Here is a 25,858-nt window from a genome sequence, read left to right as displayed (position 1 = left end):
CTTGCTCCCCACTTATTGTTACCAATTTTCCATTTGTTACAAATTTTAACTTTTGATGGAGCGTATAAGTTACTGCCCCTGCTTCATGGATCCATGGTCGTCCTAACAGACAGCTATAAGCAGCTTGAATGTCCATGACCTGGAAGGTGATTTGAAATGTATGTGGACCAATTGTCATGGGAAGGTTGACTTCGCCGATAACAGATTTTCGCGATCCATCAAATGCTTTGACAACTACACCACTGAACTTCATAGGCATTCCTTGGTAAGACAAGCGAGCAAGAGTCGTCTTTGGCATCACATTCAAGGAAGATCCGGTGTCTACCAACACATTGGACAAAGAGTCTGACTGACTGTTCATAGAAATGTGCAAAGCAAGATTGTGATTTCTGCCCTCCTCGGGGAGTTCTTCATCACAGAAGCTTAAATTGTTGCAAGCTGTTATGTTAGCTATTATCCCATCAAAATGATCAACAGTCACATCCTGATCTACAAAATCTTGATCCAAGACCTTCATCAGGGCTTCCCTGTGGGCTTCTGAGTTTAAAAGCAATGAAAGTATTGAGATTTTTGAAGGAGTCTGCATAAGCTGATCCACAATCTTGTATTCACTTCTTTTGATAAGCTTCAAAATTTCATCAAAGTCAGGACTGACATTGGTTCCACTGGATTGACCAACATCAGTGCTTGTATTACTGATAGGAGTTTCCACAGGATTCCCCACTGGTGTATTAACAGGATTTTGCCCGGTTGCAGGAGCAACAGGCTGCTTTGAAGGTAGTGGAGTATACACACGTCCACTTCTTGTTACTCGACTCACATCGGCGATATTCACGACAGATGAAAGAGTAGGTAAAGGAACTTCTTGTCCATCCTTTATCATTGTTGCATTATAGTTGTATGGAACTGCCTTGTCAGAGTCATAAGGAACAGGTCCAGGTAGACAAATGATCAAAGGAGCAATAGGAACCTTTGGTTTGTTGTAAGTAACTTTTATGCGCTCAGGCATGTTGAAATGAGGAACGATGACGTTAACTTTAGGCATTTCCGAGTTGATATCTGAGACTAAAAGCTCATGCGGATAACATCCTATCATGTTAACTTCATCTTCATTCCTATTTCTGTAGACCTGAATAGTACCATTATCTAGCAAGACTTGAAGATCTCTTCTCACAATCGAACATCCATGAGGATCTACACAACATATGCTACAGGAACCGTAGTGATGTTGGCGAAAATTCTGCCCTTGACAGAGAGTAGCGTGCATTTGTACCAAATCTGCTCTTGAGAAATTGATATTATAGACTCGGTATGGACCAGGACATCCATACACCATGTTTACAGCATGCCCTCCATGATTGGGCAGCGGATTTGCTTGCACATTTGGATTCAAATTTCTGAAAGAGAGGAGATTAGATCTAACCAACCTCTGAACTTCATATTTCAAGGCTATGCAATGCTCAAGATCATGGCCAGGTGCTCCTTGATGATAAGGGCATGAGACCTCAGCTGTGTACCACCATGGTAGTTTCTCAGGTACTGGTGGTGGTGTTTTAGTTTGAACAAGACCTCTTTCAATCAAAGCAGGATACAACTCTGTGTAGGTCATTGGAATCGGATCAAACTGTGGAACTCTTTGTACACGATTCTGATTGTTGTTAAACTGTTGAGCTTACTGTTGAGGCTGTTGTTGTTGAAACTGCGGGGTAAATCCCGGATTCGGTGCTGTATTAACGGCTGGTGCGATAGCAGCTACCTGTCGTTGACGATTGACATTTCCTCTTGGCCTCCCTTGGGATACCATGTCAACACTTTGTTCCTTCTTCTTTGGGAAACCACTTCCGAACTTTTTGGTTCCGCTTGAAGATCCACCTTCTTTAGTTAGACGTCCGGTTCAGACCCCTTCTTCTAGACGCATCCCCATGTTTACCATTTCGGTGAAATCACTTGGAGCACTAGCAATCATGCGTTCATGATAAAACGGGCCAAGAGTATACAAGAAGATCTTTGTCATCTCTTTCTCTTTTAACGGTGGATTAATCTGAGCAGCAGATTCTCTCCATCGTTGGGCATACTCTTTGAAAGCTTCATGGTCTTTCTGAGCCATGGATCAGAGCTGATCTTTGTCTGGAGCCATATCCGAGTTGTATTTGTATTGTCGGACAAAGGCCTCACCTAGGTCATTGAAAGTCCGAATATTGGTGCTATCCAAACCTGTGTACCACTTCAGTGCGGCACCAGTCAAACTGTCTTGAAAGTAATGGATAAGCAACTGATGATTATCTGCATAAGTAGACATCTTCCTAGCATACATCACAAGATGGCTTTGTGGACAAGAACTACCTTTGTACTTCTCAAAGTCAGGGACCTTGAATTTGGCAGGTATTTGTACACTGGGAACCAAACATAGCTCCTGGGCATTCTTTCCAAACAAATCTTTGCCACGAATAGCTTTGACTTCCAGTTGAATCTTGTTGAACTGTTCTTGGAGATCTTCCACAAGATTACGCTGATTTGTGCTATCACCTTGATCATGATAAATCTCATTGCCATCATAAGGAACAGTGTGAACCGTAGGGGTCGGAACTGTCATAGTAGGCTGAGAGAGTGCCATAATGATTTGAGAAAAAGTTACCCCCTGATTTGGAGTGAACTGTGAACTTTGTGCAGCAGGCGCTTCAGTTGTGGTTGTTTGAACCCTAGAGAAATTATGGCGGAAACCTGCACCAAAGCTAAAAGGCGGGCCCCAACCTTCTGGCATGGAGAAAGATGGAATGCTGAATGCAACTGTAGAAACTGGAGTAGTGACTTCAGATGTTACTGTTGCTTGACTGTTGGGTGGTGGCTGCTGATTCTGTGCGGCCATTAGGGAGTCAACCAGAGTAGTGAGACTTTCCAAATTTTATTGTAGGGTGGCAACTGTACCACGGAGCTCAATATTCTCTTGTTCAGAGTGTTCCATTACTCTTCTTCTGCTTGAACGAGTATTGTATCTGTGATCTGATTGTGAACGCGGTCGAGAAACTTTGAGACACGACAGCTTGACGATCTAATGGAGAAAGATCCAAAAGATGAGACTCTATACAACAGACTCGATATGCAGAATGATGTATGCAAAAAGAAATTTATGATTTTTCCAATTATTTTAAAGATTATTTTCTTGCAAACATTTGAACACAAACTGTTCTTTTATTGAAATAATGGGAAATGTTACAACATTGGAGCATAGCTCCTTACAGAAGCAAATGATAAATAAAAGCTAAACAATCCTAAGCATCTTCATCAGACGAAGAACCAAATGCGTTGTGCAGCTTGAGCTTCATGATTTCTTTTCCATAATAAGCTTTCAATTCGGCCTTTTCGGTCCTTAGCTTGTCAACAACATTCTTCCAATCGTCAGGAGTTGGAGCGTTGCTTGTTGAGCCTTCAAGCTTTTTCTTGCTTTCTTTGATGTACCTCTTGATTGCAGCGTCTTTCTGACGGATCTTCGCATCTTTACTCATGAGCCATCCATCTTGATAATAAAGAGTTTCTTCGTGATCTTTCACTCTTTTTTTCAACTTTCTGTTTTCCACATTGGTCTTACGAAACTTTTCTTCCCAAGCGTCTTTTTCTAACCTCATCTTAGCCAAAGTGTCTTGGTATTCCTCCATAGTGGGAATGTTGGGTCGTTGAGATACTGCAAGAAACATGGGTTTTTCAAAAGCATAAGGCATTTGGAACTCCTTTGCTCTTTTCTTTACCCAGCAGGTGTGGGCGTCCACAGCAATGCAATTTCTTGCCCCACCTTTTTCTTTCCATCGGACGTCGTACCAAGCTCTCACCATTCTTGTTTTCAACCTTTGAGGATCATCCCCTTCTCGATAAAAGTAGCATTCCACTGCGAGACCAATGGGTTTAGCTGAATTTGCATACCCGAGTTGTCGTCGGGCTAGGACCGGATTGTATTTAATTCCTCCTTGTGTACCAATGAGGGGTACGTTGGCGAACTCTCCACAACTTTCAATGGTTTATGTACCACAGCGAGCCAAGGTATACCAACGAATATTATTATTAGTAAGGGACATAATTCTTCGAGGCCAACGTAAGCCTTCTCGGTTTTCCGTGAAAATAGGAGACTCAGGTAAGTGTGAAACAATCCATTTGAATAACAATGGTGCACAACATACAATGACTCCACCGCCTTGGCGATTCCTATGATGGACAGAGAAATACATGTCACCAAGCAAAGTCGGAACAGGATTTCCATTCAAAAAGATTTTTATGGCGTTGATATCAACAAAGTCGTTGACGTTGGGAAACAGAACCAACCCATAGATGAGCAAGGCTAGTATAGCTTCAAAAGCTATCATGCTACCAGTTTCGATGAAATCAAAGGCTTTCTTTACTAGGAAATGTGAAGTTAAACCCGGGAAGTTTCCTTTGGTAGTCCAATTACTCTCTACTTCATATTTCTTCAAGTGGATACTTGCTGCAATAACGTGTGACTTAGGAATGGCTTCCAAACCATTGAAGGGTATTGTCATACCCCAATTTTTGACCTAAGATACCACCTCATATCATCTGCATATGCATCATTTGCATCTCTAATAAATTGCATAGCTTGTGTTTGCTACTTGTGCTCAGCAGGGTTTAATCAAGAAATCACTCATCAGTACAAGTAACAACCAATTAGGGTTTTGTTCTCCCTTCATCTCAAAAGAACTATCTTCATCAATAATCAACATTTGGTCCTCAGAGATTCACTTCAACAAACTCAACAGCTTTGAATCGACTGAATTAGGGTTTTGACTGAAGGCAGCACACTCCTGACTTTTGTTCAGAATTTGACCTAATGGCTTGGGACATGACCTCAAGACCCCAAGTGCATCATTTTGACCTAATCCATTGGCTCAAGACATCTCCTACACAAAGATTGATCAGACAAATCCTCAGATCAGGGTTTTGAACTATCAGGGACTGAAATCAGGGATCACATTTGGGAAACCCTAAAAATCACCAGGAAGTCAATCAAAGGTTTCAATCATCCTTAAATAATCCCTATGACAACATCCAATGGAAATTACATCTCAATTCAAGATCCACAGTCATCAATTTCATCAGGTCGACAATTAGGGTTTTTGACCTAATTCACTGAACAACTGCCTTTTTAATCAGGACATGGTGTCACAACTCAAACTATGATTCAATATCCTCTAATGCCTCAATGTGATCCATTCATACCATTCATTTGATGAGGATAGCCTGTTTCATTTGAAATCTCCAGAAACGCGATTCGTCTGAAAAAGTCAACTGTACAAGATCACCATTGACTTTTGGGGAATTTTGGTCAAACATGACTTTTGAAGTTTTAAATCATCAATATATGATATGAGAAGTCATTTGATCAAGAAAAATCAAGAAAATCAATCAAGAATCAAAAAGTCAAAAGTTTGACTTTCCATACTTAGAAAAATTTCTAAGTGTTTTTCATGGTTTTTTCCAAACTTTGGAAGGGAATAACTCAAAATTTCACCTACAAACTGAAAAAAACTTCCAACATGAAAGTTGTAGATTTTGATCCAATAAACAACTTTGACACATATAATTTTTTTCCATAAGATCAACCATTTAAGAGATATGGAGCTTCAAAGTTGGCATCTTTGGAAAATTTCACTTGAAACTTCATTTTTCTCAAAGTTCATGGATCTTTTTCACCCACTTCCTTAAAGATCTTGAAGAAACTTTCAACTAGGGTTTTGAAGTATGTTATATGAGCTTTCCAAAATGTCCAAGAGCATGAAAAAATATGGAGTGTAGCTATGGTTTTGAATTTTGACATTAGTGACCATTTCACTTGAAATTTCAAGCCATTTTTGCAAAGTTATGAACCAATTTGCCAAATAATGCAAGTAATGACACACCAAAGCAATGATTGAATGATATTTTCTGGTTTAAGATCAGATAGGAAAGAGATAAGAAGCTTGGCCAAAATAACCATGGTTTAGTTACTTTTAACCATTGCATTAAATGTGAAAGATTCCTTTCTATCCCTTAAGCCAAATCATCACTTCTTGAAGCAAGTTGCAAAGCTCTGAGTTCAGACTCTTTGGCCTATAAATAGAGGTCATTACCTCATTCAAAATCACACCAAAACCTCACAAAGCATAGGTTTTCTCTTTCTTTCTTGAATTGCAAGTTTCATGTTTCAAAGTGAGGTAGAAATCCCAACCTCCAAATCCTTGAAGCTATGGCCAAAGTGATGATTCTAGCAAACCATAAACATCATATGGGATGTGTTTGAATCACTCATGCACCCAAAAACACCTCAAATCTCAGAATCACTACCTCACTTCCATAATTGCATATATTGAACCTTATCATGCCAAAATCCATACCAAGCTATATCTGTCCAAACCAACACTTCTAACACCATCCATATACTTCATATGAATGATCCAAACACTCACCAGCAATCTGAAACGCCTCCATCTTCAAATTCGATTCATACTTGAAGCAACTGCAGATCGGGTGCCATGACCATGCTCAGATGAATTCAGCTTGTTCCAGACATCCAGACACCTTCCATAATCATCATTGAAGCTATCCATATCATCACAAAGCATCTGTAACACCTCCAGATCAGGATTCAATTCTCAGTTGGCCGTTTTTGAAGGTAAGCTCTCTTGAACTTCAAACTCCATCATACATGCATCATAAATGAAAAATTGATTTGCCATCATGTTTCTGCATATGTATGGATCATTAGCCCTCAATCAATTGCAACTTATCATGCACATACACGATTTCAGATTGAATCATAGAATTAGGGTTCTTCACGATTTCCAGAAAATTAATGATCTTAGAGTGGAAATAAATGAAATTAAGGATCACCATCATGTTCCTTGTGAAAAACCGAGTGAGATAGACTATCTACTCGATCAAAACAATCCAGTTTCAAAGATTTTCAAAAATCAAATTAGGGTGTGTTCTTGGCGCCATTTTTTGTTCAGGAAATTCAAATGATTCATTTGAAAATATAATTAAACCAAAGCGTGTATATTACAAGCTGCGCGCGCAGCTCAGTTGGCAAGTGTTTTAGTTGGTGACCTCAAGGTCACGAGTTCAAGTCCCTATGGGACCAAACCCTTCTTTTTATCACTTATTTTCTTTGGTTTTTTACACAACTTCACCATTAATTCAACCAATCAAATTAACTCATTTTTTATTCATTTTTTGCACACTTCTTATTTAATATACCTATTTTGACAATATTAAAAAAAATCACAAAAAAAGATTCATTTAATACTTTTTTAATTAAGTTTAAAATGACATGTTTTTAAGTTTTTTAAATACTTTTAAATATTGTTTTTCACTTGATTTTTTTAAATCTAATCACTTGTAAATATTTTTGGAGCAAACCCTAATCATCTAAGTGTTAATTAAGGATAACCTTTTTGTTTATTTTGATTAATTAACTTCTTTCAAAATTCAAACCATTTTAGAACAAGCGATCGCGATTCTTTTCAAAAACGATAAACCATTTCTTTTTGAAACTATTTGATTAAATCTTTTTAATTGATCAATTGATTTTCAAAGCGATGTGGGGCCTCTCGAATATTAGAGACTATAAGTCCCTTTTCTCTTTCTTTATACAGTTTTTCTTTGTACAGAAAACTTTTTCCAAAACTTCCAAACAGTTTTTTTTTAAACAACAAATCTCACATCTTTTTCAAAACCATCCACCATGTTTTATAAAATAAAACACGGGCCTCCATGTAGGTATAAGTCCCAAGCCCCTTTTGTACATACCCATTCCAGTACATGAAATTAGGTATTTCATTGTACGCCTTTTGTACATATCTCAATCAATTTGTTTTTAATTTCAAATAACAAACCAAAAATGAAGGTTTTCTTTAAATCTTCCCAAAAATATACCTTGGGCCTCCATGTAGGTATAAGTCCCAAGCCCTTTGTAAATACCTGTTTACATAGCTTTGAATAAATTCAAGTGGACCTCTCCTCGAGTATAAGTCCCGAGCCCCTGTGTATACAAATGGATCATGCTTACAGGTATATTTCCTTCATAAACTCCATTATATACACACACCTTGTCATATATATGTGCTTATATATAACTGTTCATATTTGTTCATGTACCTGTTCATACTTGTTCATGTTTGTTCATATGTGTGATATGTGTGCTTGTTCAACTTAGTACAACACTAGGTTCCCCATAGCCTCCTATTGGGCTTCGTGCAAAGAATCTCCCTAGTTTAGGTTAGGACATAGAGTATGGTTTCCCGGTGAAATCGCTCTAAGAGCTCAAACCAACTATACCATGCCTCCCCTTGGGCTTTGTACAAACGAGTGACCCTCCCATAGCCTCCTCTTGGGCTTACAATGCAAGGACCCTGGATTGTCCCTCCCATAGCCTCCTCTTGGGCTTACAATGCAAGGACCCTCGGATAGCCTCCTCTTGGGCTTCGTACAAGGACCCACGGGCTTCTTATAAGCATCCCCAATATCCAAATCAAATACCCTAGGAGATTAGACATTTTTCATCTCTATGCTAGGAGTATCTCTTCTATATCATCACAAACAATCAATCAATCAATCAAACTTTTTGCCACAAAGCTGGCTAATCAATCAAACTGTTTTACCACCGTACTGGATGATTAATCAAAGTTTTTGTCACAAGGCTGACTTCATTGAAACTTTTGCCACAAGGCTGGCTGATTAATCAAAGTTTTTGTCACAAGGCTGACTTCATTGAAACTTTTGCCACAAGGCTGGTTAAACAAAAACATCTTTATCATTCTAAGCGCCATAAGTGGCACAGCCCAGGGCTTATAATGAAAAGATTTTCAAACAAAAATCAAACAGATGTATGTGATGATATAGATTAGATACATCTAGCATTTAGACGACATTTGTCTATTTTCCTTTGCTTCCACTAGCATAAGTGGGAACTACGATTGCTCTGACTTTCTCAACATCCCTTTGAGAATACGTAGGCACAAGGTCGATCCTTGGCGAGCAAAACAAAACAAAAAAAACATTCAAACCTTAGCACCCGTAGACCCCGAGCTACAGATGCTCTGATTCCCTCTAAGGGATATGTATGCAGAGGATCGCGATGATCTTTGCGAGCATAATCAAACAAACACCTTAGGTCCCACCTATTTCACAAGAACCTCTCAATAACATGGAATGAAAAACAAAGCAAAGAAACCTATAGAGTACTATAGATACGTTGGGTGCTAATACCTTCCCTTCGTATAACCAACCCTCTTACCCAAAGATCTCTCCCCCCACCTTTTAGGTTATTGCAGCTTTTTTCCTTTTCCTACTTTGGAAATAATAAAAAGTTTGGTCGGTACAAAAGAAAAATCATTTTTTTGAGCACTCGAGCCCAAAGAAGGCATCAGGTGTCTCATCCCACAAAAAAGAGGAACAAAACGATTTTTCGCCCGCGACAGAAAAATGGCGACTTCACTGGGGACTATCTTTTTATTGTTTCCAAAGGAAGGGTTAATTCTATTTGCTTTATTTTTCATTTCATTTTTTGTTATATGTGTGGTTCTGGTTCTGTTACTTGCGTGGTTCTGTTACAAGTGATACATTATGGACAAATCCTAACCCGGATTAAGTACACATAAGAATTAGGTGGAGGGTATAGTCATGTGCAGGCGCACGTGAGAATCCTTCCGCTCAGTGGAGGTTCCTTGTTGGTAATATATGTTTAGCATGTTTCGTAGCGAAGACATTATTACTTTCATTGAACTGTAGAAGCTGAGTTGGCCGTAGAACCCCAACCCATCTTGGCCTTATTAGGTTGTGGTGCAGAAACTATTCAGGTGAAGACTTGGATTAGTTGTCATGCGGAGAACCACACTCAGACGAGTTTTTCTTGAGAATATTACTGGCTCATGAGTTTAATTGTGGAAAGCCGGTAATATCCGAAAGAAAAATGTAGACTCTGACGTATCAGTAGAACATGTTGTGCAGGTGATTAACTAGAACTATCCCATTTTTGGTTCTCTGACCTCATGCTCGTGACTTTGGACCTTTGAACTTATGCGTTACCATGTTTGCGTTACCATGTTTGCGTTACCATGTTTGTATACCATGTTTGTAGTACCATGTTACCATGTTTGCGCTACCATGTTTGCTTTACCATATTTGAATATGTGGCATCCATGCATCCATGCATTCATACATCCATGCAAAAAGCCCATCTTTTTCCATAAAAAAACATGATTTTTCCAAAAATTTAGAGAATTTTCTTTGCAAACATTATAGGATTAAGTTATGGAAAAAAGGTATACCAAAAAGTACGGTTTCAAAGCGCCTGATGTGGAAAAACTGACAGAGTTAGCATCTTCTGTACAAGATCCTTCTAATTTTAGGAAAAGTTATGGAAAGCTTTTGCCTATCCTGAACACTCATGTTGATGAAGGACTTCTCAAAACTCTGGTTCAGTTCTATGATCCCGTTTACCGTTGTTTTACCTTTCCAGACTACCAGTTGGTACCGACCTTGGAAGAATACGCCAATCTTTTGGATATTCCTGTGTCTGACAAAATACCCTTCAATGGTTTGGAAGCCATTCCTAAGTCACACGTCATTGCATCAAGTATCCACATGAAAAAGTCTGAAGTAGAGAGTAATTTGACTACCAAACGAAACCTCCCGGGTTTAACTTCACACTTCCTAGTAAAGAAAGCCTTTGATTTCATCAAAACTGGTAGCATGATAGCTTTTGAAGCCATACTAGCCTTGCTCATCTATGGGTTGGTTCTGTTTCCCAATGTCGACAACTTTGTTGATATCAATGCCATAAAGATCTTTCTGATTGGAAATCCTGTTCCGACTTTACTTGGTGACATGTATTTCTCTGTCCATCATAGGAATCGCCAAGGCGGTGGAATCATTGTATGTTGTGCACCTTTGTTGTTCAAATGGATTGTTTCACACTTACCTGAGTCCCCTATTTTCACAGAAAACCGAGAAGGTTTGCGTTGGCCTCGAAGACTTATGTCTCTTACTAATAATGATATTCATTGGTATACCTTGGCTCGCTGTGGTACAGAAACCATTGAAAGTTGTGGAGAGTTCGCCAACGTACCCCTCATTGGTACACAAGGAGGAATTAACTATAATCCGGTCCTAGCCCGACGACAACTCGGGTATGCAAATTCAGTTAAACCTGTTGGTCCCACAGTGGAAGGATACTTCTACCGAGAAGGGGATAATCCTAAAAGGTTGAAAGCAAGAATGGTGAGAGCTTGGTACGATGTCCGATGGAAAGAAAAAGGTGAGGAAAGAAATTGCATTGCCATGGACGCCTACACCTGCTGGGTAAAGAAAAGAGCCAAGGAGTTCCAAATGCCTTATGCTTATGAAAAACCCATGCTTCCTGCAGTATCTCAACGACCCAACATTCCCACTATGGAGGAATACCAAGACACTTTGGCTAAGATGAGGACAGAAAAAGATGCTTGGGAAGAAAAGTTTCGTAGCACTGAGGTGGAAAATAGAAAGTTGAAGAAAAGAGTGAAAGATCACGAAGAAACTCTCTATTATCAAGATGGATGGCTCATGAGCAAAGATGAGAAGATTCGCCAGAAAGACGCTGCAATCAAGAGGTACACCAGAGAAAGTAAGAAAAATCTGGAAGGCTCGACAAGCAACGCTCCGACTCCTGATGATTGGAAGAATGTTGTTGACAAGCTGAGAGCTGAAAAGGCCGAATTGAAAGCTCACTATGGGAAAGAAATCATGAAGCTCAAGCTGCACAATGCATTTGGTTCTTCGTCTGATGAAGATGCTTAGGATTGTTTAGCTTTTTATTTATCATTTGCTTTTGTAAGGAGCTACGCTCCAATGTTGTAACATTTCCCATTATTGCAAAAAAAAAAATGAATGAATAAAAGATTTGTTTGTGTTCAAATGTTTGCAAGAAAATAATATTTAAAATATTTGGAAAAAATCATAAATTTCTTTTTTACAAACATCATTCTGCATATCGAGTCTGTTGTATAGAGTCTCATCTTTTGGACCTTTCTCCATTAGATCGTCAAGCTGTCGCATCTCAAAGTTTCTCGACCGCGCTCGCAATCAGATCACAGATACAATACTCGTTCAAGCAGAAGAAGAGTAATGGAACACTCTGAACAAGAGAATATTGAGCTCCGTGGTACAGTGACCACCCTTCAGGAAAAGTTGGAAAGTCTCACTACTCTGGTTGACTCCTTGATGGCCGCACAGAATCAGCCGCCGCCACCCAACAGTCAAGCAACAGTAACATCTGAAGTCACTACTCCAGTTTCTACAGTTGCATTCAGCATTCCATCTTTCTCCATGCCCGAAGGTTGGGGCCCGCCTTTCAGCTTTGGTACAGGTTTCCGCCATAATGTTTCTGGGGTTCAAACAGCTACAACTGAAGCGCCTGCTGCACAGGGTTCGGCGTTTATTCCACATTCATGGGTAACTTTTTCCCAAATCACTATGGCACTTTCTCAACCCACTATGACAGTTCCGACCCCTACGGTTCAAACTGTTCCTTATGATGGCAATGAGATTTATCATGATCAAGGTGATAGCACAAATCAGCGTAATCTTGTGGAAGATCTCCAAGAGCAGTTTAACAAGATTCAACTGGAAGTCAAAGCTATTCGTGGCAAAGATTTGTTTGGAAAGAATGCCCAGGAGCTATGTTTGGTTCCCAGTGTACAAATACCTGCTAAATTCAAGGTCCCTGACTTTGAAAAGTACAAAGGAAGTTCTTGTCCACAAAGCCATCTTGTGATGTATGCCAGAAAGATGTCTACTTATGCAGATAATCATCAGTTGCTTATCCATTACTTTCAAGACAGTTTGACTGGTGCCGCACTGAAGTGGTACACAGGCTTGGATAGCACTAGTATTCGAACATTCAATGACCTAGGTGAGGCCTTTGTCCGACAATACAAGTATAACTCGGATATGGCTCCGGACAGAGATCAGCTTCGATCCATGGCTCAGAAAGACCATGAAGCTTTCAAAGAATATGCCCAACGATGGAGAGAAACTGCTGCTCAGATTAATCCACCGTTAAAAGAGAAAGAGATGACAAAGATCTTCTTGAATACTCTCAGTCCGTTTTATTATGAACGCATGATTGCTAGTGCTCCAAGTGATTTCACCGAAATGGTAAACATGGGGATGCGTCTAGAAGAAGGAGTCCGAACCGGACGTCTAACTAAAGAAGGTGGATCTTCAAGCGGAACCAAAAAGTTCGGAAGTGGTTTCCAAAAGAAGAAGGAACAAAGTGTTGACATGGTATCCCAAGGGAGGCCAAGAGGAAACATCAATCGTCAACGACAGGTTGCTGCTATTGCACCAGCCGTTAATACAACACCGAATCCGGGATTTACCCCGCAGTTTCAACAACAGCCTCGACCACAGGCTCAGCAATTCAACAATAATCAGAATCGTGTACAAAGAGCTCCACAGTTTGATCCGATTCCAATGACCTACATAGAGTTGTACCCTGCTTTGATTGAAAGAGGTCTTGTTCAAACTAAAGCACCACCACCAGTACCTGAGAAACTCCCATGGTGGTACAAGGCTGAGGTCTCATGCCCTTATCATCAAGGAGCACCTGGCCATTGTCGCGGGGAAAAATCGTTGTCTTTTTTGGGATGAGACACCTGATGCCTTCTTTGGGCTCGAGTGCTCAAAAAATGATTTTTCTTTTGTACGGACCAAACTTTTTATTGTTTCCAAAAGAGGAAAAGGAAAAAAGTTGCAATAACCTTAAAAGTGGGGGGAGAGATCTTGGGTAAGAGGGTTGGTTATACGAAGGGAAGGTATTAGCACCCAACGTATCTATAGTACTCTATAGGTTTCTTTGTTTTATTTATTCCATTCTTGAGAGGTTCTTGTGAAATAGGTGGGACCTAAGGTGTTTGTTTGATTATGCTCGCAAAGATCATCGCGATCCTCTGCATACATATCCCTTAGAGGGAATCAGAGCATCTGTAGCTCGGGGTCTACGGGTGCTAAGGTTTAAATGGTTTTTTATTTTATTTTGCTCGCCAAGGATCGACCTTGTGCCTACGTATTCTCAAAGGGATGTTGAGAAAGTCAGAGCAATCGTAGTTCCCACTTATGCTAGTGGAAGCAAAGGAAAATAGACAAATGTCGTCTAAATGCTAGATGTATCTAATCTATATCATCACATACATCTGTTTGTTTTTGTTTGAAAATCTTTTCATTATAAGCCCGGGGCCATGCCACTTAGGGTGCTTAGAATGATAAAGATGTTTTTGTTGTTTAACCAGCCTTGTGGCAAAAACTTTCCATGAAGTCAGCCTTGTGACAAAAAGTTTTGATTAATCAGCCAGCCTCGTGGCAAAAGTTTCAATGAAGTCAGCCTTGTGACAAAAACTTTGATTAATCATCCAGTACGGTGGTAAAACAGTTTGATTGATTAGCCAGCCTTGTGGCAAAAAGGTTTAATTGATTAGCCAGCCTTGTGGAAAAAAAGTTTGATTGATTGATTGATTGTTTGTGATGATATATAAGAGATACTCCTAGCATAGAGATGAAAAATGTCTAATCTCCTAGGGTATTTTGATTTGGATATTGGGGGTGCTTATAAGAAGCCCGTGGGTCCTTGTACGAAGCCCAAGAGGAGGCTATCCGAGGGTCCTTGCATTGTAAGCCCAAGAGGAGGCTATGGGAGGGACAATCCAGGGTCCTTGCATTGTAAGCCCAAGAGGAGGCTATGGGAGGGTCACTCGTTTGTACAAAGCCCAAGGGGAGGCATGGTATAGTTGGTCTGAGCTCTTAGAGTGATTTCACCGGGAAACCATACTCTATGTCCTAACCTAAACTAGTGGAGATTCTTTGCACGAAGCCCAATAGGAGGCTATGGGGAACCTAGTGTTGTACTAAGTTGAACAAGCACACATGTCACACATATGAACAAACATGAACAAGTATTAACAAACATGAACAGGTATGAACAATTGTATATATATGACAAAGTGTGTGTATATAATGGAGTTTATGAAGGAAATATACCTGTAAGCATGATCCATTTGTATACACAAGGGCTCGGGACTTACACTCGGGAAGAGGTCCGCTTGAGTTTATTCAAAGCTATGTAAACAGGTATTTACAAAGGCTTGGGACTTATACCTACATGGAGGCCCATGGTATTTTTGGGAAGATTTAAAGAAAAACCTTCATTTTTGGTTTGTTATTCAAAGTTAAAAATCAAGTTGATCGAGATATGTACAAAACGGTATATGTACAATGAAATACCTAATTTCATGTACAGGAATGGGTATGTACAAAAGGGGCTTGGGACTTATACCTACGTGGAGGCCCGTGTTTTATTTACAAAACATGGTTGACTGTTTTATTTACAGGACGCGAGGTTTCGCTTTTGAAAAACTGTTTGAAGATTTGTTTGAAAAGTTTATTCTGTTCGAAGAAAAACTGTACAAAAAGAAAAGAAGTGGGACTTACACTCTCTAATATTCGAGAGGCCCCTGTTTTATTTTCATAAAACAGGGTGGGTGGTTTTGAAAAAAAGATGTGAGATTTATTGTTTTGAAAAAACAGTTTGAAAAAGTATTGTTTTGAAAAAGCTTTCTGTACAAAGAAAAACTGTAAAAGAAAAAAAAGAGTGGGTCTTATACTCTCTAATATTCGAGAGGCCCCACTTCGTTTTGAAAATCAATTGATCAATTAAAAAGGTTTAATCAATAATTCAAAAAGAAATGGTTTATCGTTTTTGAAAAGAATTGTGATCGCTCGTTTTAAAACGATTTGAATTTGAAAGAAATCAACTTAATTAAGTTTAAAACAAGTTTTAATGCTTAATTAAGACCTAAGTGATTAGGGTTTGATCACAAAATATTTACAAGTGATTAGGTTAAAAATTAAATGAAAAAACAATATTTAAAGTATTTAAAAATACTTAAAAATGTATCATTTTAAACCTAATTAAAAACACATTAAATAAATATTTTTTTGTGATTTTTTTTAATATTGTCAAAATAGGTATATTAAATAAGAGGTGTTTAAAAAATGAAGAAAAAATAAGTTAATTTGATGTATTAAATAATTAAATGAAGTTGTAAAAGAAAATGAAAGAAAATAGTGTTAAAAAAGAGGGTTTGGTCTCACAAGGGTTTGAACCCACGACCTGGAGGTTACCAACCAAAACACTTGCCAACTGAGCTGCGCGCGCAGCTTGTAAGTAACACGCTTCCATTTAATTATATTTTAAAACGAACCATTTGAATTTCTGAACAAAAAATGGCGCCAAGAACACATCCCTAACTTGATTTTGAATTTTCTGAAAACTGAGTTGTTTTGATCAATCAAAGGGTCTATCTCACTCGGTTTTTCACGAGGAACATGATGGTGCCCTCATAATTCATTTATTTTCACTCTAAGGGGGTCAATTTTGTGATGAACACGAAGAACCCTAAAACTGAAATTCAATGTGAAATCGTGTATGATCATGATATGATGCAATTGATTGAGGGTTATTATTCAGTGATGGTGCAGAAACAAGATGGTAACTTAGTTTTTCATTTATGATGCATGTATGATAGAGTTTGAAGATCATGAGCACTTACCTCAAAAACGACCAAGCTGGAGATTGAATTTTGCAAAGGAGGTGTTACAGATGCTTTGTATCAATCTGAATAGCTTCTATGATGATTATGGAAGGTGTCTGGATGCTTGGAACCATCTGAATTCATCTGGGCATGGCCATGGTACCCGACCTGCATAAGCTTCAAGAGTGAATCGAATTTGAAGATGGAGGCGTTTCAGATCATGGATGATGGTTGGGATAGCTCATATATGGTATATGGAATGTGTTTGGATGTTTAACTTGGACAGAAATGAGCTAGAATGAAAATTGGCATGATAAGGCTCATTATGTGTTCATATGGAGGTGAGGTAGTGATTCTGAGATTTGAGGTGTTTTTGGGTGCATGAGTGATTCAAACACATCCCATATGATGTTTATGGTTTGCTAGAATCATCACTTTGGCCATAGCTTCAAGGATTTGGAGGTTGGGATTTCTACCTCACTTTGAAACATGAAACTTGCAATTCAAGAAAGAAAGAGAAAACCTATGCTTTGTGAGGTTTTGGTGTGAGTTTGAATGTGGTAAGGACCTCTATTTATAGGCCAAGGTTTCTGAATACAAAGCTTTGCAAGTTGATCAAGAAGTGATGATTTGGCTTAAGAGATAAAATGGAATCTTTTACATTAAATGCAAATGGTTAAAAGTGACTTAACCATGGTTATTTTGCCAAGCTTCTTATCTCTTCCATTCTGATCTTCAAATCAGAAAATATCTTCAATCATTGCATCTATGCATCATTATTTGGATCATTTGGCAATTTGGTTCATAACTTTGGCAAAATGACTTGAAATTTCAAGTGAAAAGTTCACTAATGGCAAAATTCAAAACCATAGCTACACTCCATATTTTTTCATGCTCTTGGACATTTTGGAAAGCTCATGTTACACACTTCAAAACCCTAGTTGAAAGTTTCTTCAAGACCTTTAAGGAAATGGGTGAAAAAGATCCATGAACTTTGAAGAAAATGAAGTTTTAAGTGAAGTTTTCAAAAAGTACCAACTTTGAAGCTCCATATCTCTTAAATGGTTGATCTTATGGAAAAAATTTATATGTGTCAAAGTTGTTTATTGGATCAAAATCTACAACTTTCATGTTGGAAGTTTTTTTCAGTTTGTAGGTGAAATTTTGAGTTATTCCCTTCCAAAGTTTGGAAAAAACCATGAAAAACACTTAGAAAAATTTTCTAAGTATGAAAGTCAAACTTTTGACTTTTTGATTCTTGATTGATTTTCTTGATTTTCCTTGATCAAATGACTTCTCATATCATATATTGATGATTCAAAACTTCAAAAGTCATGGTTGACCAAAATTCCCCAAAAGTCAATGGTGATCTTGTACAGTTGACTTTTTCAGACGAATCGCGTTTCTGGAGATTTCAAGTGAAACAAGCTATCCTCACCAAATGAATAGTATGAATGGATTACATTGAGGTATTAGAGGATATTGAGCCATAATTTGAGTTGTGGCACCATGTCCTGATTAAAAAGTCAGTTGTTCAGTGAATTAGGTCAAAAACCCTAATTGTCGATCTGATGAAATTGATGACTGTGGATCTTGAATTGAGATACAATTTCCATTGTATATTGTCATAGGGATTATTTGAAGATGATTTAAACCTTTGATTGACTCCCTGGGGATTTTTAGGGTTTCCCAAATGTGATCCCTGATTTTAGTCCCTGATAGTTCAAAACCCTGATCTGAGGATTTGTCTGATCAATCTTTGTGTAGGAGATGTTATGAGCCAATGGATTAGGTTAAAATGATTCACTTGGGGTCTTGAGGTCATGTCCCAAGTCATTAGGTCAAATCTTGAGCAAAAGTCAGGAGTATGCTGTCTTCAGTCAAAACCCTAATTCAGTCGATTCAAAGTCTTTGAGCTTGTTGAAATGAATCTCTGAGGACCAAATGTTGATTGTTGATGAAGATAGTTCTTTTGAGATGAAGGGAGAACAAAACCCTAATTGATTGTTACTTGTACTGATGAGTGATTTCCTGATTAAATCCTGCTGAGCACAAGTAGCAAACACAAGCTATGCAATTTGTTAGAGATGCAAATGATGCATATGCAAATGGTATGAGGTGGTATCTTAGGTCAAAAATTGGGGTATGACAGATGCCCCTATTTAAGTTTCTTCAACCTGAGATATGAAGATTGAAAATCTTTATTTTGATAGTGTGGAAGAGACTTAAATATCAGAAGACGCGAATTTTGGACCTAAGATACCAAAATTGCGAATGATGCAAGGATATCTCTACCGAGGGATATCAAAACTGACTCCGCTGGGGAAAAGAGATTGGGAAGGATGCCTCAATCCATTTTTAGGAAGAGAATCCATTTTTTCAGGAAATCAAGTGTATGCTTCACCGGGTAATGATAGCTTTGTAAAAAACTTACCAATCGACATTATCGACTATCAACACAGGGATAGACTTGTTTAATAATGCGAAGGTGAAAGGTACGAAACTGTGTTACCGACTACCAGCATGGTGATAGATTTGACACGGTAAAAAGAGTTTCAAAGGTTCGGTTAATATTACCGACTATCAGCCTGGTGATAGACATGTTAATAATATAACCAGAACAAAAGGTTTACCAACTACCAGCTTTGTGATAGTGGTTTTGAAGACATGATCAATTATGAGCCAAGTGATAAAATGATTCTGGAGACTTTGTTAGGGAAATTACTGGTTATCCAGCCTTGTGAATAGCAATAAGGCCCTGATTGTCAAATGGTCTTCATGATTGATTTCCTAGAGAGGAAAAGAAAACTTTCGGAAGAGACATGAGCTGCTCAGAAGATGAGGCTATTGCTTATTGTCTGTTTTTCACGACTCTGTTTGAGGAATCGGAATTTGAATCTTTGGTAAAGACAGGGTTCTAACCAAGAATGAATTGGAAAGAAATAGTCAAACAAGACTTTGCACCCATGAGGAATGAACTCAACTGGGGATCTCCTCCTTTGTTTTGAAAGGAGAAACTAAAGCAACCTTCTTCCACGAGGAATGATCTCAGTGGGGAACTGGAGAAACAAAATGTTCTTTCTGCTTATGGGTGACAACCTACTTGGAGAGATGACACGCCCATACTTGTTTCTTTTCTTCTTTTTTCCTTCTTTTTTTTCTTTTTTTCTTTTTTTTTTTTGAGGATAAATATATCCTAAACAAGTGATTTTAAAGCAAACATTGAAAAATGCAAGAATGCATAAATGATGCAAATATGTATGAATGATGAATGTCATGAATGTAGCATGCATGCTGACGAGACTGACAGACAAAAGAGTATATACTGGAGAGGGACCGACGTCGCAATACAACCAGATACTTGGCAAATGTTCTTCAATACGGTGTAGATAACACGGGTGATGAATGGTGTTGCGTGTTTTAAACTTCTCTGGGGAAGATAAGCATTTTTACTGGGATGGAAGAGCTTCTTCACTGGAGATGGAAAATCTTCGTCACTGAGGATAAAAGACCTTCTTTACTGGGGATAGAAGAGCTTTTCCTATCATAATCTTTGATTCATCCTATGGAGATAGCTGTTGATGTTCCTTCGGTTGTTCACCACTCAAAGGAAAGTTTCGCTTTTATTTTGAAAAAGAAAAGTGAAGTAAATTCATTTAAAACTTATTTTTTCTTTTTTTTTTCAAAAACGAATAACACAATTAAAGCGTCATTTTGCAAGCTAAAAGAAATTAGAGATTGCAAACAAATGGGCACAAGGCTCAAATTTATTTAATAGGATGGAAGCCAGCTAAAGGCGTGATTCCATAGAGTATTTACAAAAGTTGGAAATGGTAATTATGCGGAAAAGGCTACATTGAAAGCAATAACCACTATTCCCTCTAATAACTTTGAGTTCCAACTGTGCTTGTCGCTTCAGATTGGCGATGATTTGATTGAAGATCCTTTGATGAAAAAAAAGACTCCTCAGGTGACGAAGTATGGACTGATGCAGTTACTTTGTCATAAATCCCTAATTTTTGCCTAGATTGCCCTTTCAGGTTTTCAATCTACCAGGATGAATTTTTTTCTGTTTATTGTCTCTAATTTTTGCCTGGACCGCCCTTTCGGGTTTTCAGTCCACCGAGACGCTCATTTTTGCCTAAGTCGCCCTTTGCGGGTTTTCAACTTACCGAGCTGTTCTTTTGTATTTTTTAGACAAAGTATTTCTTGACTGCATCAGCATTCACAGGATATGGGAGTTCATCACCATCCATGGTTGCAAGAGTCATGGCGCCGCCAGAAAATGTTCTTTGGACAACATACGGGCCTTCGTAATTAGGAGACCATTTGCCCCTAGAATCTGGTTGAAAAGACAAGATCTTTTTAAGCACGAGGTCGCCTTCTCGAAATTCACGAGGTCGAACCTTTTTGTTGAAGGCTTGTTTCATCCTTGCTTGGTATAACTGTCCATGGCATAGAGCAGTCATACGTTTTTCTTCGATTAAGTTCAACTGATCGTATCTGCTTTGACACCATTTAGCCTCTGATAACTTAGTTTCCATGAGGACTCTCATTGATGGGATTTCAACTTCTACGGGGAGCACAGCTTCCATGCCGTATACTAGAGAAAAGGGAGTTGCCCCTGTTGAAGTACGCACTGAAGTACGGTACCCATGTAAAGCAAATGGCAGCATTTCATGCCAGTCTTTGTAAGTGACGACCATTTTCTGGACGATCTTCTTAATGTTCTTGTTGGCAGCTTCAACGGCGCCGTTCATTTTTGGTCTGTAAGGAGAAGAGTTATGATGCTCAATCTTGAATTCCTCACACAATTCTTTCATCATTTTGTTGTTCAAGTTTGAACCATTGTCAGTAATGATCTTGCTGGGAATACCATATCGGCAAATGATGTTGGTCTTGATAAACCTTACAACCACTTGTCTTGTAACATTGGCATAAGACGCTGCTTCGACCCATTTAGTGAAGTAATCAATTGCTACCAAGATGAAACGATGACCGTTTGAAGCTTTCGGCTCGATCATTCCAATCATGTCAATACCCCACATGGAAAAAGGCCACGGAGATGAGAGAACGTTGAGTAGAGTCGGTGGCACATGGATCTTATCTGCGTAGATCTGGCACTTGTGACATCTCTTCACGTGTTTATAACAATCAGATTCCATTGTCAACCAATAGTATCCTGCTCTTAAGATCTTCTTGGACATTGCATGCCCGTTTGAATGAGTTCCAAAGGACCCTTCATGCACTTCATGCATTAACATGTCTGCTTCGTGTCTATCCACGCATCTGAGCAAAACCATGTCGAAGTTTCTTTTGTATAGCACATCTCCGTTCAGGAAGAAACTGCCAGAAAGTCTCCTTAGAGTCTTCTTGTCTTTGTTTGATGCCCCAAGTGGGTACTCTTGAGTTTCAAGGAAGCGTTTGATGTCGTGGAACCACGGTTTATCATCGATGAGTGCTTCGGTTGCAAACACATAGGCGGGCCTTTCAAGGCGCGTAATTCTGACTGTAGGCATATCGTTCCAATGATTGACTTTGAACATGGAAGATAGAGTAGCCAAGGCGTCTGCCATTCGATTCTGATCTCGAGGTATATGATGCAATTCAACCTTGTTGAAGAAAGTCAACAGACGTCTTGCATAATCTCTGTAAGGAATCAAACCAGGGTGGTAAGTTTCCCACTTGTCTTTGATTTGGTTGATCACGAGGGCTGAATCTCCATATATGTCGAGGATTTTGATCCTTAAGTCAATGGCTTCTTCGAGACCCATGATACAAGCTTCATATTCTGCGATGTTGTTGGTGCACTCAAATAGCAATCTGGCGGAGAACGGGATATGAGTACCCTTGGGAGTGATGATGATTGCCCCAATTCCATTGCCAAAAGCGTTTACTGCTCCATCAAAAATTAGGCCCCATCTTGATCCAGGCTCAGGACCTTCTTCAGGTAACGGTTCATCACAATCTTTCATCTTCAAGTACAAGACATCTTCATCAGGAAAGTCAAGCTTGAGAGATTGATATTCATTAATTGGTTGATGCGCCAAGTGATCGGCGAGAATGCTTCCTTTGACTGCTTTTTGAGCACGGTACTCAATGTCATACTCAGATAACAGCATTTGCCATTGGGCAATCCTTCCTGTTAAGGCGGGCTTTTCAAAGACGTACTTGATCGGATCCATTTTGGAGATTAACCAAGTAGTATTGTTGATCATGTATTGGCGGAGACGTTTTGAAGCCCAAACCAAAGCACAACATGTTTTTTCGAGCATGGAGTAACGAGACTCACAATCTGTGAATTTCTTACTCAGGTAATAGATGGCATGCTCCTTCTTACTGGTTTCATCTTGCTGTCCAAGCATACAGCCCATGGATTCTTCCAACACAGTAAGGTACATGATTAATGGTCTTCCTTCAACTGGAGGAATCAATATTGGTGGTTCTAACAGGTACTCTTTGATACTGTCGAACGCTTTCTGGCAATCTTCAGTCCATACAACCCCTTGATCTTTGCGGAGAAGCTTGAAAATTGGCCCACATGTAGCAGTCATTTGAGAGATAAACCTGGAGATGTAGTTCAATCGTCCGAGAAATCCTCTTACTTGCTTTTCAGTTTTTGGTGCAGGCATCTCTTGAATAGCTCTGACTTTGTCGGGATCTACTTCAATACCTCTTTGGCTGACAATGAAACCCAAGAGTTTTCCAGATCTAACCCCAAAAGTACATTTGTTAGGATTCAAGCGAAGCTGATATTTCCTTAGTCGTTGAAACAACTTCAAAAGGTATTCAATATGTTCTTCTTCTGTGCTGGACTTGGCTATCATGTCGTCCACATAGACTTCAATTTCTTTATGCATCATGTCATGAAAGAGAGTAGTCATTGCTCTTTGGTAAGTTGCGCCTGCATTCTTCAATCCAAACGGCATTACTTTGTAGCAAAAGGTACCCCATGGGGTGATGAAAGATGTCTTCTCCATGTCTTCAGGAGCCATCTTGATCTGATTATAACCGGAGAACCCGTCCATGAAGGAAAAGACGTTGAACTTAGCGGTGTTATTAACCAGCATGTCAATATGTGGTAATGGAAAGTCATCTTTTGGACTGGCCTTGTTCAAGTCACGGTAGTCAACACACATTCTGACTTTGCCATCTTTCTTCGGAACTGACACTATGTTGGCCAACCATTGAGGATACTCAGAGGTGACAAGAAAACCTGCGTCAAGCTGCTTTTGAACTTCCACTTTGATCTTGTTAGCCATATCAGGGTGAGTCCTTCGCAATTTCTGCTTAACCGGCGGACATTCTGGCTTCAATGGCAAGTAATGCTGAACAATATTGGTATCCAACCCAGGCATGTCTTGGTAGGACCAGGCAAACACGTCAACATATTCTTTGAGAAGGTCTGTCAACTTACTCTTGATATCAGCATCAAGCAGCGATCCAATGGTCACTTCTTTTTTGTCTTCTTCAGAACCCAAGTTGATCTTTTCTAAAGGCTCTTTGTGAGGCAGAATGACTCTTTCCTCGTGCTTAAGTAATCGAGAAATCTCGTCCGGGATCTCCTCTTCTTCCTCTTCTTCGGCTTCGAACACAGGAAACTCAAAGTTGGGAGAGGGCATAGGGTTATTGCATTCAATGGGTTTATCAATAGTAAATCTGCACATGTGATTTATATTTATTTCAGAAAATTTATGAATGCAAGAGTGTATGCAGATTTTTTTTGAAAAGTTTTTTCTTTATTTTGGTTTTTTAGGATTACCATTTCCAGAAAAAGCAAAAATAAAACATGTAATGTAGGGAATTCAAAATGACACTTTATTTATGATTCATTTTTGAAACAAAGCCCTAAACACAAACTCATTTGTCTTGGGCGGGACAAAGAGGGAAACTTTTAAAACAAAGCCCTATACACAAAGTTATTTGGGCGGAACATTTAAAAGCAAAGCCCTATAAAACATCTCTCTGCTTTGGGCAAGGCAGGAGGTCAAAATAACAGCGAGGTGATTACTTTGAGCGGCGAACAACATTCGGAACGTCGACAGCCTTCCAGTAGCAACGAACTCCTCTGTGTATTATGTATTCAGGAAAATTCTCCTCAGAATCCTCTCCAGCATTGACATTGACCGCTGGTCGAGCAGGATTTGAAGGTCCTGGTTTGTCAACCTTGTTCTTTGTAGAGTTGAAACGGTCTTCTTCTACTTCTTGAAGAGCATAAGATGAGTCACAATCTTCAGAATTTTCAGGATGTATTTCCCAGTCTTCAGGATGAAGAGACTCATTGTCAGCAACACTTTCTGAGTCGGTTGCGGGATCATCTTCCCCTTCATCTTCAAAAATGGCATTTATGTGATAATAACCATCTTCAGGATTATAAACCTTGGCAGATGCGTTGAAGCCGAAATCTTCAGTAACTTCAGGCTGCTGAGAGAATTGACAGGGCGGATAAGCCTCTTCTGGTTGACTATTATATTCAAAGGAATCTCCCCATCCAGTTGGTTGGATATCCTCAATCGCAATCTTGTAACTTTCAGGTGCTGTATATTTCACCATATAATCAAATTTTCCACTTGGTTGTCCCAAGGTGTCCCAGATTTCTGCAAGAACAGGTTCAGTTTCATTGCCTTTGGATTTCTCTGAAGGAGGATGTGGTTCTTCCTGAGATATGTATCCTGAGTCATTGAGATAACATTTCCATTCTTCTTCAGGATCAGGTAGACCTTCTTCGATACATTCTTCGATAAGGACGTTAACCTCTTGAGGAATTGGGTTAAGGAATCCTCCACTAATGAATGTTTCTTTGATCGGACGAAGGGTTTCATCCTTCTTAGTGCAGTTTGAGAATGTTGGTGAACATCCGAGACCTGCTCTAGTTTCATTCTTGGTAGGGATCACAACTTGCCCCCAGCCAGTGGTAGTTCCATCTTTCACTACTTTTACCGCCTCTTTGTAAGAAGAGATTGATGCTTTCTTTTTGGAAGATTCGTCTTCTAAAGAGAGACCTTGGAACTGCGTTCCTTCCACATCATCAGCACTGATAAAAGAGAAATTGGATAAATGGCTCACCATCAAGGCTTGTTCTCCACCTATCGTTACCAATTTTCCATTTGTTACAAATTTTAACTTTTGGTGGAGCGTAGAAGTTACTGCCCCTGCTTCATGGATCCATGGTCGTCCTAACAGACAGCTATAAGCAGCTTGAATGTCCATGACCTGGAAAGTGATTTGAAATGTATGTGGACCAATTGTCA

Source organism: Vicia villosa, linkage group LG4, assembly GCF_029867415.1.
Source record: "Vicia villosa cultivar HV-30 ecotype Madison, WI linkage group LG4, Vvil1.0, whole genome shotgun sequence".
NCBI lineage: Eukaryota > Viridiplantae > Streptophyta > Magnoliopsida > Fabales > Fabaceae > Vicia > Vicia villosa.
This window is presented reverse-complemented; position numbering follows the sequence as displayed.